The 14,530-nt window shown below is 40.8% G+C and overlaps 1 protein-coding gene across 1 annotated transcript in view; it reads left to right on the forward strand.

Moving 5' to 3' along the window:
• Positions 1–13,368: 13,368 nt before the first annotated feature.
• The window catches only part of LOC140064047 (cytoplasmic phosphatidylinositol transfer protein 1-like), a 38,771-nt gene continuing 37,609 nt past the window's right edge, over positions 13,369–14,530 (forward strand). The window contains exon 1 of the mRNA XM_072110479.1: positions 13,369–13,430. The gene's annotated coding sequence lies outside the window, so the exon portion shown is untranslated. The remainder of the gene's footprint in view (positions 13,431–14,530) is intronic.

The raw sequence follows: 14,530 nt of genomic DNA on the forward strand, positions 1-14,530 counted from the left end.
CTCCAAAATTACCTACCAGAAAAGTGCATCTCATGTGGCAAAAGAAATAAGCCCCTATAGGTCCACATTAAAAAAAGAAAAAAAATTATAGCCTGTACAATGTGACATAGCAAATCTGATCTGGATCTTCCCTTCTATGCCCGACCGTGCGCCCATACAGCAGGTTACCATCACATATAGGGTATCGGTGTACTCGGGAGAGATTGGGTATCAACCTTTGTGGAGCCTTTTTTCATTTAATCCATTGTAAATGTTTCATTTTCCACCCAAAATGAGTGTATTGTGAAAAAACATTACAATTTGCAGACTGCACCTCCATTTTGTTTTAACCCTAAAGGGTTAACAAACTTCTTAAAAGTGTTTTTTCATACGTTGAGGGCTGTAGTTTCCGTAATGGGGTAGTTTACGAGTCTAGCTATTATTTAGGCCTCTCACAGTCAATTGGAAGATGAGCAGGTCCATCTAAATACAGGTTTTGGTGATTTTACAAAAAATGTGAAAAATGATACCTAAATTCTGAGCCTCATAACATTCTAGTAAAATATATGGAATCTTAAAAAACCATGCCAACATAAAGCAGACATTTGGGAAATGTAAGTTATTAATTAATTTGGGTGCTATGACTATCTGCATCAAAAGTAGAGAATTTAGAACGTTGAAAATAAAGAATTTTAACAAATTTTTGCCAAATTTTGTTTTTTTCATAACTAAACGCAAAAGATTTCATTCAAATTTTTAAACTAATTTGAAGTACAATGTGTTACGAGAAAACAATCTCAAAATCCCCTGGATATCTCATAGCGTTCCAAAGCTATAACCACTTATAGTGACACAGGCCAGATTTGAAAAATGGGAGCGCGTCCTTAAGGCCAAAAGAGGCTGAGTCCCCTAGGGCTTAAAGTACAAAATGTAATGGAAAAACTAACTCAACAACACTTGGACACATGCTGGTTTTGAAAAATAGGCCTTGGTCATCAAGGCGCAAATGAGCTTGGTCACTAAGGGGTTAGTGAAACATGATCTTTCCCCGCCACAGAAATAAAATAAATATAAGAATGCAGCAACAGTGGTGTAGCCAATCAGTCATGACAAGCATATAAAATATATGTCCAACTAACAGCACATAAAATGTTTAATAGTATAAATACTTAGTCTAGGTCTGGTGCTTTTCCATTGAGTTTCAACATTTCCTCCACTTCCTCACTAGTAATAGGAGCATTAAAGATAGGTTAAGGGATCCCAGGCGAGGGTATCTGGAAGAGAGGAGTGCTTCAAGTAAGAGTAGGAGAATTTCTTGACTTTTAGTTTAGCGTTTAGTAGAGAGAGCCATGCCCTCATCTAAAGGCCTGAGGTGTAGACTGTACCAACTTATCACACAACTGCCTATCTAGGAACATATGGACCTGGTTGCCTCTCTAATAATATCTTTGCTTAACATACAACATTAGGCATTCTATAGCATGCATTTATAATTCAAGGAACCTATTCCTATGCAGTGCAAATTTTAGTGATCTATGGGTCATTGGTGTTGCAAGTAATCTTTGCTCCCATTTACAGAAACCTAATGAGAGGTAGCATTGGGTGCATGGGAGGGAGGGTCTCCTTTAAGGTAAAGCCAGTCTAAAGGGGAGCTTTGAAAGCCTATTAAGCACTTTGAGGAAGGAAACTTGGAGCATAGATATCATAAAAAGCAAGGGGAATTCCCTTTTTCTTCCATTGTAAGATTAGCTATGTTAAAGAGAACCTGAGATTGAGATTTGAGAATTTTCTGTTGTGGGAAAACCCATTTAATACTCCTGATAACAATACTCTCTTTACCAGCTTGTAGTATTTTGTTTGTTTGAATTCAGATACACACAGGATGGGAGCATTATGTCTTGAATAAGAGCCAATTTTCACCTATTTTTAGAATTTTAAATATGTAAATAAGGTGAGCATCATAGCTTACCTCCAACATAAAAGTACTTTTTCCATTCCTTCACATAAGGCACTCCACTGTTTCTGTTCTTGTTCAATATATTTAGAATTTTTTTTTGAAGCACCTCTGTTTTTTGTGTAAATATTAACACAAGAATACCATGAATTTTGTTACATTGCCAAAAGAAAAATAGAGTCGGAGCATATAACAATAATGAATCTTTATTTTTCCCACAAAAATTGCCAAAATCTGCTTTCCATTAATGAAAAGAAATCACAAGTATTAGTACCATTTTCAAAATGTTATACATTAGGGCCTGTAGGGGTTACTGAAAACAATGCACAACTTACTTTCTATATTAACACACATTTCTTGCAAATATAGAAATACACAATATGTGGCTGTAAACTGTAAATATTGTGGACTTGCAAAGAGAAAAAACGCTACTTGGCCTTTGGTTGGCAGATATTACAGTTGCAGAGCCTCTGAGATGCCAAAATATGTGAAACCACATATGAGAAAGTACACCCCAGAGGGCATTTATCAAGGGGTATTGTTTCCAAACTGAACCCAAAAGTGTTTTCCAAAAATTAATGCCCGAATGCTGGTTCTAAGTAACCTTAACATTTTGTTAATAATATGAGATTCTAGGGTTTAATATGTTGTACCCAATTAGTGTCCCTTCTAAAAATAGCACATGTAGCTCTAATCTTTTGCCTGGAAATGTGACAAGGCTTAGAAATAGTAGGGCACAATGCAAACTTGAGGTCTAATATAATTATTTATTCTGAATTGGTGGGCAATTACTAAAGCTCTGAACTAAAGAAATAAAATTCAAAAGTAAAATCCCAAATGGTGATCCTTTTGGAAATCATACTTGAAAAAGCTACAACTAAGGGCCCTTGTAGTCCAAAACATGTCAGAAATATGATATAGTGGGGGGCGCGGCCCGTATGAGCTCCGTCTCTAGAGCGACTACATTCAAGCATTGATGAGAAACCCCAGAAAGCATAAAAACACCAGGAAGCCCTAACCATCATGATGGGACTGCTGGGAGCGGTCCAAAAGAGACTCACGGACTTCGTTGCCACAAGACCACATGGTCCGGGGGGGTCCCAAGATGGCGCGAGGGCACCTGCATCACTTCTGCTATGGGAAGAAGAACTTGCCTCCTCGGCATCATCCAACTCCAGCCGTGATGCAAAGGAGACGGGAAGCGGTAAGGGGGATTCCCCCACAAGCAGCAAATCTAAAGAAAAGAGGAAAGTGTGGGAGAAAGAGGTGTCAGAGTCACACAAAAGGGCGGAGGAAAGTGACAGCAATCCCTCATCCCCGAGCAAAAGCCCGGAGAAACACAGACCCAGGCTGTCAGCACATGGCCATAGCAGTCAAGATCTGCAGTTAGAGGAAGAGGAACGGGACCCATTATCGGATGTTCCTTTGTCTGATCAGGTAGCCTCTGAAGTTTTCATAAAAAATATGATGCTGGGCCTGAAAGGGTCACTAAGAGAGGACTTTATTCTCCTCTCAAATAGCTTGCAGTCCTCCAAAGAGGAGCTACGAGGAAGGCTGGATTATATAGAAAATTAAATGGCAGAGTTAACCAAATCGCACAAGTTAATTGACGCTCATTACAGTTTGGAGGAAGAGGTGGATAAAATGAAATTGAAACTGGCAGATATGGAAGATAGGGGAAGGAGGAATAATGTAAAATTTAGAGGGAATCGGGCGATCTAAAGAAATATTTGGTTCAACTTATGGCGGCCATTCTTCCTGATACTCCTGCTCCAGAATGTCTGATCAACAGAACTCACAGACTACCAAAAATTGTGCCAGAAAACTAACCCAGAGATGATATAGCGAGGTTACATTACTTCCACGTGAAACAATTGTTAATGTTTGCATCACAGAAAATCACAGTTTTCCCCACTCCATACAATGACATCAAAATATTTGCTGATCTATCTAAAGCTACACTGCAGGTTAGGAAGAAGTTTGTACAAACTACAGCTTCTCTATGGTCCCATAATATTCAATATAAATGGGGGTTCCCCCTCAAACTCCTCATCCGCAAGGAAGGCACCACACATGTTTTGCTGAATCCAGAAGAAGGGCCCCCCCTGATAGCGGCTTGGAGCATTGCGCCTGTCAGATCATTCAAGATGGCAACATGATTTAAAAGAAGAAAGTTCCAAGGGGCTGGGATGTTGCTTAATTAAAAGAAGTTGTCTCAGCATTCAAAACGATCTGCGACCAAAAGTATCTATCATCTATTTGACAAATTAGTACATTTTCTGCTTCTTCTAATACCGTATACGTGAAGACTTCTAACAAATTCCTACTATTTTTTGTCTCCTTATCCCTGCGCATAGAGACTTCACATTCGCATTTTACATGCCGTTGTCATAAAGCCAGATGTGCTGTAGGCATCAGTCTACATTTAATCATCATTTTACATTTTAACAAATGAAACATTATTTATTCAATTACCGTATGTACTTGAGTGCTCCTGCTCCTTCTACCCGTGCAGAGGACAGGAAGCCGGAGACGGAGCAGTGGAAGAAAGAAGCGGACCTGTGGGTGGCATCAGCAAGGTAAGTAGAGAGTTTATTTTTTTTATAGGCTGACACACCCGGTCCAGGGAGCTGGCTGGCTATATACAGGGGGAGCATAGGTTGGCTGACTATATACTGGGGCATGAGCTGGCTATATACTGAGAGGGAATGGGTCGCTGGCTAAATACTGGGTGATATGCAGCAAAGACTTAACCGCCATGGAGAGGGCTCAGCCCGTGAGCCCTCTCCATGCACCCTCAGCCGACCCGTGAAAGGGTTTACAAATAAAAGTTAATCAAGTTAAATTAAACATACAAACAGTACAGCAGAAAACCACAAAAATCACCTCCTCAATCCCTAAATCTTTCCTATGTCACTGCTTGCTAAATACCACTTAAGACAAATGAACACTTCTACAATCGCTTTAACTTTCTTCAGTAAGAAGCCATGGTCATTATAATTTTTCCCTATTCTATGACTACCTGTTATATATTAATTGATTTTACTTAGGCATGCACAGATCTTAGGCAAGCAAAAGGCAAGTTGTGTGTTGATTATCCCTAACATTGTGAGTCACAAATCGTTGCTAAGGCCCAATGTGGTGTCTCTAGTGACTACTTAATTATGTGGTGTTTCTAGTGATCGCTTGCTTGAAAGTTTACATCAAGCAGGTGCACTCTGCTCTGTGATCGAGGGAGTTTGACTGAAGCTTGTCACTGAACTGGCGCTGAGTAAATACAGAACAAATGTTTGCAGGCTGTCATTTGAACAAGAGTCAACATGGGGGAGGGAGGCTTTATATTCACAGAAGGCACATTGAAAGGGTTTATATACAGAATGAAAGAAAGATTTACTGGAATGAATATAAGCTGCTATTTAAAAACCAGAGAATAAATAGCAGTAGCCAAACAAAATGTATAATGAAAATCAGCAGTAGGACTCTTGCTGATTCTCACCAGAAAACCATACACATTGCATGTTCTGGGATATTCTAACATTTATTTTTATTAAAAAGAATCTTTTTAACTTCCTCTATATGAAGAAAGATGGCTATTGTTGACAGCTGTTCTCTAGCATCATAGCTCCCTGATTATCCTGGCATACCCTGCTGTGTCCCACCTCCTCTTCATCCCAACACACTTAATCTGCAGAGCCACAGAGCAGCCTAGGTATCAGGACCAGGAGGCCGGACCAGCTTCCTACTATCTCCACCCATATCTGCTTCTCCTTTTCCACGCACATGTGTGGAGGTAGCACCTCCCCTAGGAATTCCCTGCCCCTTACCCTTCAAGTCAACTTTCAGAGCCCCAGCAGAAGACGAGGAAGCAGGCATGCTGTGAGGGAGCAAGGTAAGTAACAAAGGTTTATTTTTTTAATACAGAGAGAAATAGAGGGACCACAATATGAAGGGGATGAAGTTCAATACAGTATGAAGGATATTGAGTACAGAGGTGACAATACAAAGGGGATGGAGCCACTGTATGGCAGTATATGGGGATTTTCATCCTCATTCATTACAATGAACAATTAGCACATAAAAATGCATGGGTTAAATCCAGACAGCCAGTCTTGTCAGGGTTAAGTGAATCAAATCGGCATTAGATTCATTACACCTAGGACAGAGGTCCCCTCCCCTTACAGCCCATTAGAAATAGTCTGGCTATTGCAAAATAAACCCTTTGTAGAAGTTATAGATTAGACAGCAAATGTGCTTCACTAACTGACACCTTTGGGGCTATCTCTAATACCTCCCTCCACTGGTCTTCAGAGATGCTGCCAACATCTATCTCCCACTTGGAGCATATTCACAGGGGGAATTATTATTGTTGCAAATAACAATAATTGGACAAAATTACCCCTCAAGTGCCTCCTTGTTTAGCACCCATCTCTACAACTACTTTATTTGGGGATTTTTTGAGAGCCCCAGACCATGATTGTTGAATTACAGCATGCCCGAGTTGTAGGAACTGATCGAAACAAGATCAGGGGAGGTTAAACTCTGATTGCAACTGCTTAACAAGACTTTAGATCTGCTCCCTAATAAAGTAGGGCTACCCTGGACACTCCCCTTGAAGTCCATTGAGTGAGCGGTTGCAGTTTGCCCAGTTCAGTGTAGAGTACATTGGGCCAAATGGGGTGTGTGTACCGTATTGCCATCCATCCCCAACAAAAGACCTTATCTATTAATCTCAGTGTCAACAAACTTTTATGTACAGATCGACACATCTCTGCCTACTGGCCCTTCAACAGGCTAGAAATTCCCTGCACATGTCACAATAACTGCTTGCGAGCGGTCCTACATTTAAATTGTACTCCACCGCAGTGTTCAATAGTGTTACCGGAGGTTTCCGGTAACAGTATCCTTCTAACACTGCGGCGTTTGTTTAATCACTAGGAGCTGCTTACTTTAGTAAGCAGCTCCTAGTGCAGAAATTATGGGTGACAGGTCCTCTTTAAAGTTAGAGACCAAAGAGTGGCCACTATCAAATATAGCTTTGGGACAGACTTGGTGAGATAAAGTCAGTAGCACAGATTTAGTCCAGTTTATAGTTAGACCAGACAGCATGCCAGAAGAGGTAATAACCTCTATTGCCATAGGCAAGTAGTGGGTCCAGTCGTCTAAGAATAGCAGCAAGTTGTCTGCATATAGCGCTGCTTGTTCATTCATAGAACCATACTGAAAACCCTTGATTGATGCCGAGGATTGTAATTGTAATTGAAAATAGCAAAGGAGATCGTAGACACACCTGATGGATCCCCCTGAATAGCGGCAAGGGAGCGGAAAGCAGTGTATGCATTTGAAATGTAGCCATGGGAGAGGAATATAGCAGGCATATCCAAGACAGAAATTTGGGTCCAAAGCCTAAACGGTGGAGCACCTCAAATAAATAGGGCTATTACCCACTATCAAATGCCTTGGTTGCATCAAATGATACAACCAAAGCCGAAGACATATTAGGCATAAATCCCGCCTGGTCAGTATGGACAACTGAGGCTACAACCATAGATAATCTTTTGGCCAACATCTTTGCTAGGAGTTTGATATCTACTGTAAGGAGCGATATGGGTTGATAGGAATCCATTTCCAACAGATCTTTTCTCGGTTTAGGAATATCTACTATTATCACCTTCTGCATCATAGGGGAGAGAGCCCCCTGTGCCAATGCTTCCTTATACAGTTTCAATAGGCCAGGGAGAAGCTGTTCCCTGATAAGCCTCCACTGGGAGGCCATCAATACCTGGTGCTCTGTTATTGGACAGAGTCTAACGCCAACTCCAATTCCTCTAATGTAAATGGTTCAAGCCAACTTTACGCTCTGTTCACCTGCTAAAGAGGGTAGAGAGAGACCATCCAGAAACAGGTCTAACTGTTGTTAGGTAGGGTTCACCTTAGAGTAATATAGAGAGGAGTGAAAGAGTTTAAAATTCTCTAGTATATCTTGAGATTGATTTACTATGTCCACAATCCTAGTTCTGGGCTGTATGTGAGAAGTCCCTTTCTGGGCAGATGCCATATCCGCCAGGAGGTGACCTGCCTTTCCCCCTCCTCATAAAACCTCTGTCTAAGTAAAAGCTGCTTATCATCTCCGACTGTAAGTAAGTGTTCAGATAATTGGTGCTGTGCATCCTTTCATATCTGGCCATTCAATTCAGATGGTTCAAGAATGTATTTAACCTCACCTTCAGAGACAGCATTTCTAAGCATATCTCAAAGATCTCCAGACTTACGTTTTATTTTGGAGACGTTTCTAACCAAATTGTCTAACCAAAACTTTAATACAGTCCCAGACTATTAACCCCTTAGCGCTCCGCGCCGTAGCTGTACTGCGCAGCTTCCGACGATTAGCGCTCAGCGCAGTACAGCTACGGCGCAGAGACGATGCCGGTTCAGCGCTGCACAACAGCCGAACCCGCATCGTTAGCCGCGGGATTTCAGCGGTAATGTACCACTGACATCCCCAGCTAACACCCGCGGTCGGAGTGGGCTCCGATCGCGGGTGTTTAACCCGTTAAATGCCGCGGTCAGCGCGACCGCGGCATTTAACATGCCTTCTGGGGGTCTTTACCCCACGATCGCCCCCCCCCTGCACCGTTTTCTGGGGGGCCGATCGCTGTTTTGGCACCTCTGGGGTCCGATCGGGACCCCAGAGAAGCCTGGAGGGTTTACCTTTAAGATGGCGTCTGTATAGGCTGGCACTGATAATACCCTGCAATACATTAGTATTGCAGAGTATTATCAAGAACAAGCAATCAGATGATTGCTTGTTCATATCCCATGGTGGATCATGTAAAAAAATTAAAAAAAAAATGTTTTTCAATAAAAAATTACTTTAGAAATCACTAAAAATGCCCATAAGCCCCAAAACATATAAAGAGACATATAACGCTCAAAAAAGTCTAAATCATAACACAAACCCCACATATATAGTATCATCGCGTCCGTAACAATCCATAGAATAAAACTAAATAACTATTGAACCCATATGATGAACGCCGTAAAAAAAAAAACGTTAAAAACACGCCAAAAATTATGATTTTTACCTATTATATCCCACTAAAAATGCAATAAAAAGTGATCAACAAAACATATGTACTCCAGAATGATATTGTTGCAAAGAACAACATGTCCCGCAAAAAACAAGCTATCAACCATCTCTGTAGCCAAAAACGTAACAATGTTATGCCACTTAGAAGACTGCGATGCAAATTTCCCCACATTAGGGTTTTATTTGACAAATTTAGTAAAACATAAGAAAAAATATTCATGTCTGGTATCCCCGTAATCGTATCGACCCATAGAATAAAGAAAACAGGATAATTTGGATATATGGTGAACACGAAAAAAAAAAAAAGTAAAAAATCCAGTACAGAATTGATGCTTTTCTACTCATGACCTCAAAAAAAGTTCCTAAATTTTCAACAATAGGTGATACCAACCCCAAAATGGTAACACTGGAAAAAGCATCTCATCCCGCAAAAAAAATGCCGTCACATGACCCAAATAACAGAAAAGCGAAAGTTTTATAGCCTTCAAAAGGGGGCAACGAGAAAACTAAAATCCTGGCAGCTGCAGGGTGCTCCTTCCCTTCTGCGCCTCGCTGTGCCCCCATAACACAAGCAATGTACACATGTGGGGGGTCGCTGCACTCAGGAGAAATTGTAGAACAAATTTTATGGTGAGTTTTCTCTTTTTATCTTTTGGAAATGTGTAAATTTTAGGGCTAAATGAACGTATAACCGACAAAATTTGACCATTCTAAATTTCACCGCCATTTTGATTCAATTACTATGAAGATCTCAAGGGTTTAACAATCTTTGTAAATGCTGTTTCTGATAGTTTGAGGGGTGCAGATTTGAAAATGGGTTGGTTATATAGGGGGTTTTTGTTGCTAAATATCTAAAATTTGATTTCAAACAGTATTTATCCCCAAAATAGTCAATTCCGAAAATACGGAAAATCGCTATTCGATTTGTAGGCCGCGTGACGTCAAAATAAATTATCCAAACATTTCAAAAATTATGAAAATGTAAAGTAGACAAATGGGAAATGTTATTCTGCAAGTTATTTAGGTGGTAAATCGATCTGCCTGAAAACGCGGTGATTTTGAATTTCGAAAATGGTACATTTTTCTAAAAATTCATCATTTTTTTCTTTTTTTTTGTAAATAAACGCAAAACTTATCAGCCAAAATTTACCACTAAAATGAAGTACAACATGTGGGGAAAAAAAACAAACAAACAATCTCAGAATCGCTTTGATAAGTAACAGTGTTCAAAAGTTATAACCATATAAAGAGACGCAGGTCAGAATCTAAAAAATGGGACTGAGCCTTAAGCTGTAAAATGGCTGCGTCCTTAAGGGGTTAAAGGAGAGGCAGTACCCTCATTGCACTCAATAAAGTCCACTAGCTCTGATTGCAGCTGCGGTATGCAGCACTTTTCTGACAAAACAGGGAGCCAAAAGGTATTAAACCGAATACAACGTAATCCCCTAGCATGTTCCAAGAGTAGCCTCAGTTGGAGGAGGAGCAGGGATTGATCCGTTAACCACCACAGGAGATATTGGACATCAGTTATAAGCGGGATTGCCATTTGGTTGCCTAAGGCTCAGTCAATCCAGGACAAAGTCCGATGGGATCTAGAATAGCAGGAATATTGTCTCTCAGTTGGATGATTTGCGCCACAAACGTAGGAGACCTACATCCGCTATAGTCCTGTCAAACTGCATCCTGAAGGGCCAGGGGAGGCACTAAACCTATTTAGCATACTATCTACAACATTATTAAAGTCTCCCAATATTAACAGTGGCAGTCCAGGGAATTTTTCAAGAAAACAAAGAACCTGAATTAAGACTATAGCTGAATATGGTGGGGTCACATATACAGCCACTAACAGTAATTGTTGAGTGTATAATTCCCCATGTAGGCAGACAAACCGTCCTTACCAGTCGATAAGAAAATGCTGACAGACAAATTTGATGAAAGATCATACTAACCCCTTGTGGGAGATTTGGCACAGTAACTTCTGAGGTAGCCAAGATTTGTGATGAACTTCAAGACACCAAAGTACAGTCTAAAACAGATCTGGCCTGCATTTATTCAAGTAGCAGGTAACAGCCTTGACATTCAGGCAAACATACAAAATCCTACCCATCTGGGTGCTAGCTAAACAGAGAGTTCTCCTAACTCACAACTAAAACATAAAGTCACCTGCAAGGACATCGCTGTTCCAGGTATGGAAGCCAGGGTTTTAGTGCGCTCTCCAGCCTCCTATCAGTCAGCTCTGCTCAGCAGTTTTATGCAGCCTGTTTAGGCTGCTACCACCACCTGTCTCCAAGGTGCTGAACAACATAAAATTTGACATAGCCTAAAGGGGAGGTGGAATGCACTGACCCACTACCAGCCTGCAAATTCATTCCATATTAATCCAGCTGAGTAGAGTGTTAAATAACCGCTCAAACAAATAACTTGTTCGAGCCATATTTCCCGGATTTACAGTGTTTGCAGCTGGACAAGCACAACCTCCGCATTAAGGCCTTGCATGAAAAGAAAACCCAGGGGAAACATCCATAGTTCACCCCTTCAGTGTCTCACATACCCCCCCGCGCGCTGTTTGACTGTGTGTGGGGGGGGGGGGGAGGGGGCCAAAAACTTTGGCCATCACACAGTGGGTAAGAAACAGGGAATCTGCATTACCATGTAGCTTTCCTGCTCTGTGTTCTACCTTGAATTCTACCAAGGAACCACTTTTTGACCCTCGCATTCCTCTCTTTAGCCTGACTCATCCAGGTGAGGGGAGAGTGAATGGTTACTAACAAACTGTCGCCCTATGAAGTAATATCTCAGGGACTCCAGAGCCTATTTGATTGCTGGGCACTCCCTCTCAATTATTCTATAGTTCTTTTCAAGGGGAGAGAGCTTGCAGCTATGGAATGTTATGGGATGTTCCTCACCCTCTACTTCTTGTGACATGACAGTCCCTAAGTCCACATCAGCAGTGTCGGTCTGCACAATAAAGGTCTTGGTGAAGTTAGGGGTGATCAGTACCGGTCCCTTGCCCATAATCATCTTAAGATGCTGAAACAGCCTCCTCAGCCTCTTCACTGCACTTCACAATCACTGACCCGCTGCCCTTAATTAGGTCAGTCAGGGGTGCCGCTATTGTTGCAAAATTGTGAATAAACCGGTGATAATAACCCACTATGCCAAGGAAGACTCTCACCTGCTTCTTGGTGAGGGCTTGATCTCTGTGGGATCCCATCGGACCCCTCACTTTCGTGATCTGTAGGGGTCTCAACACTGAGACTCCCACTGATCAGCAAGTTAGACCCTATCCAGTGGAAAGGTCCTAACTTTAGTCCGTGGGAAAACCCCTTTAATCCTTGTGTCGGCAGGGGTGTTGCAATTGTCTAATCAAGCTTAACACTGCCTCATTTTTAGACAGTTTTAGTAAGTCACTCCCAGACAATTTGGTCTGGTCACTACTGGGACAATTACTAACAGAAGAAGTTCAATGGCTTATTTGTAGATTTGTACTTATGAATATTAAAATGGTCCTATTAAATGTCAACTATTCAACCCTGGTTTTGCTGATCTAATTTCCATTTGTTCACATAAATTTTTTTCTGTGTAAGAGAATGTCATATTACAATTTTTTCTGCAACCATTTCTAAAGTAGCAGTTATCAGTCAATATTATTTAAGTTTATATGAATGTCATTTTATAGATAAGAAACATTTAGTTGATTCTGTTATTTTCCTTATATTTAGAGGGACACAACAAAATATATCCAGTATCCATGAAACAAGACACACATTTTCTAATATTAGTTCAGATCATAATCTACAGCAAAAAATATCAATAAGATCCACAGCAGTTTTGTCAGTTCCTTCATGAAGAAAAATACGGAAAAATAGAAATAAGCAACACTCAAAATCTAAAGTAATTAGAGCACTGGTCAACATTGCTGAAATTTCTAAGAGTAAATCCCAACCTTTGCATACTGCAGATCCTTACATCCTTTTTGAAAAAACTGTTTGGAATTGTATTTAAGTATTTAATAGTTTGCAGAGAGCTTCCAAATGAGCATAGATGCTGTTATATTTCTAATAATGTAGTTATGTAGAATTATTTTCCCTTGCTCCCCTTCCCCTGTGCTGTCCCCTTTCTTTTTTTCGTTAAACTTGTTGGACATATTTAATTTTCTAACTTTCTATCTAATTATGTAATACTGACAAAACTCATTTAAAGGGAACCTGTCACCAGAGTGCTATTTTTATAAATCAATAAAAATTAACGCAAAATAGATAAACAAAAGTGAGTTTTTTTTATTAGCAATGTACGTTTCACTTAAAATGTCTCAACATTGTACTGAAATATAATGTGCACCTATCTAATCTGTACCTTGTGTTTTTTTTTTCTTTATGGTTCCCTGTTGGCTTGAAAACAGAATACACAGTAAGTCAAATGATCCTACTTTTTTTTTTTCTTTGACCATCAACAAGGTTTTGTACAGCATTTAAAGGGAGTTTCCAGGACTAATCTATTAATGGTCAGACAAGATGTTTATAGAGTCTGCAGCATTTCGACATTCAGAAAGGAAGGTGCTTCCTACTTCCTTACAGTTTCCCTATCTTTAGTGAATGCAGAGTTAACATCACATTCATGGCTGTCTTACTTGCTGGCAGTTGTTGAGTTTTACAGAAGTATATTTAAAACCACCTTTTGATTCAGAGCAGCCAAAGCGCCAGTAGGGGCAGGGAGTTGGAGGCAAATTTGATGTTGGTTTCAAAGATCCTGTGAATATGCCAAATGTCCCTCTAAGCAATGTTGACTTTTTAGTTAATAACTAGAGATGAGCGAACATACTCGTCCGAGCTTGATGCTCGTTCGAGCATTAGCGTACTCGAAACTGCTCGTTGCTCGGACGAATACTTCGCCTGCTCGAGAAAATGGCATCTCCCGCCGTTTTGCTTTTTGGCGGCCAGAAACAGAGCCAATCACAAGCCAGGAGACTCTGCACTCCACCCAGCATGACGTGGTACCCTTACACGTCGATAGCAGTGGTTGGCTGGCCAGATCAGGTGACCCTGGAATAGACTAGCCCCTGCCTGCGCTGCTCGGATCATTCTGTGTCTGGATGCCGCTTGGGAGAGAGCTGCTGCTGGTCAGGGAAAGCGTTAGGGTGTTCTATTAGAATAGTGTTAGGCAGGAGTGATTCTACAAGAACCCAACAGCCCTTCTTAGGGCTACAATAACGTTATACATTTTTTTTTTTTATTTGCAGCTAGTACCATATTGTGAGGAATTTGCAGGGGGACTTGCTACCGTTGTGTTTAGCTCTTAGTGACACACATATCCACCTCAAACACCAAAGTGGGACAATTTATTAGGGGTTTGATTTCAATTAGGCACAGTCTGCCAGTTTCTTTTTATTTTACGTTTATTTTTTCATAACTCAGCGTCATCATCTCATCTGGCATAGCAGTGTGCTTTCATACTTGGCTAGAAAATAGCCATAGGAGAATCCAAACGGCTTACTTAGGCCTACAATAGCG

This window comes from Engystomops pustulosus, chromosome 6, assembly GCF_040894005.1.
Source record: "Engystomops pustulosus chromosome 6, aEngPut4.maternal, whole genome shotgun sequence".
Lineage (NCBI taxonomy): Eukaryota > Metazoa > Chordata > Amphibia > Anura > Leptodactylidae > Engystomops > Engystomops pustulosus.